The sequence below is a fragment of the Cebus imitator genome, unplaced genomic scaffold, assembly GCF_001604975.1.
Source record: "Cebus imitator isolate Cc_AM_T3 unplaced genomic scaffold, Cebus_imitator-1.0 Scaffold231, whole genome shotgun sequence".
Lineage (NCBI taxonomy): Eukaryota > Metazoa > Chordata > Mammalia > Primates > Cebidae > Cebus > Cebus imitator.
The window spans coordinates 1780781-1782370 of NW_016107546.1; positions in this window are offsets into that span (position 1 = coordinate 1780781).

A 1590-nucleotide genomic window follows, 5' to 3' on the forward strand; every position below is an offset into this window, starting at 1 on the left:
TAAGCCCTTAACATTCATGATCCCATTTACTTCTCTCAACTCTCTAAGATCAGTACTGCTCTAATCCTCATATTCAGATAAGAAAAATGAGGCCGGGCGTGGTGGCTCAAGCCTGTAATCCCAGCACTTTGGGAGGCCGAGGCGGGTGGATCACGAGGTCAAGAGATCGAGACCAGCCTGGTCAACACGGTGAAACCCCGTCTCTACTAAAAATACAAAAAATTAGCTGGGCATGGTGGTGCGTGCCTGTAATCCCAGCTACTCAGGAGGCTGGGGCAGGAGAATTGCCTGAACCCAGGAGGCGGAGGTTGCGGTGAGCCGAGATCGCGCCATTGCACTCCAGCCTGGGTAACAAGAGTGAAACTCCGTCTCAAAAAAAAAAAAAAGAAAAAAGAAAAATGAGACTAAGAGAGAATGGGTAATCTTTTTAATGTCACCCAAGCTCTAGAGTTGCAGAGCCAGATTCAAACCCAGCTCTGTATTACCCCAAAGCCACTGCCCATTCCATGACAGTGTCATTTCTTGTTATTGAAAAGTGTGGTGTTTTGCCAAGGTGCCATCAAAATGACTAGCACCTAAATCTGGTAACTTTAAACCATCAGTTCCCCAAGACTTAGATCTCCCTAAGAAATCCCTACAAGATCCTGTGCCATCAGCCCTCAAATGTAGCCACCTGGCTTAGGGGTCTAATCAAAAACCTTAAAACTCCAGGGAGGAAGTAGTTGCTTCTGAGTGTGGTATTGAAGCCTCCCAGAAAGATTTGACATTTGATCCAAGATTGGAAAGATAAGTAAATATTGCCAGGCAAAGGTGGGGCAAAGAGCATGTTCCAGGTAAAAATGCAGATGTGGGAAAACCCAGGGCCTGTTTGAGGGGTGTGTGGAACACTCTGGGCACAGCTGCAGATGAGGAGAGGACAAGTATGTGGTGCTTACCCTAGTCATGGGACACAGGAAATACCAGGTACATTTTCCTGGAAGGCCTTGGAACTCACTGTTAAGAGAGCAGCCTCAGAGTCAGAGGCCTGGCTATAAATTCTATCTCAGCCACTTAAAAACTGTGAGACCTTGAGCAATGGCTTAACTCTCAGTTGTCACTTCCCCATCAAAATGGTGAACTAACAGTCTTGCCTCATGTTGGTCATGAGGATCAAAGGACAAAGGCCCTCTTAAGTGCTCTCTCTAGTGTCCTAATTAGGGAAAGGGAGTCAGGCCGGTGAGAGCAGGGAAAAGCAAAAAGAAGCAGATAAACTACAAGTCTGCCTTTCTACATGGTCTGGGAGACACAGCCCTCCTACACAAATAACTCATAATCTCCCTGTGCCCAGCTATCACCAGACCTGCAGCTGATATGATAAAATGCAACTTAGCTCCCTGCAACCTTGATGTTAATCAGTACTGAGTGTAGCACTCTGTAGCCCAAGAACCAACTATAAAACCTCTAGCGAGCCTTTGTTTCCTTGCAGTCAGTGCCTCTTCTACTGATCCTGCCCACTGCTTTTTTGAAAGGTATTTTCACACTTTCTCTAATGAATCTGCCTTTTTCTACCTACAACTGTCTTGGTAAATTCTTTTTTTTTTTTTTTTTTTT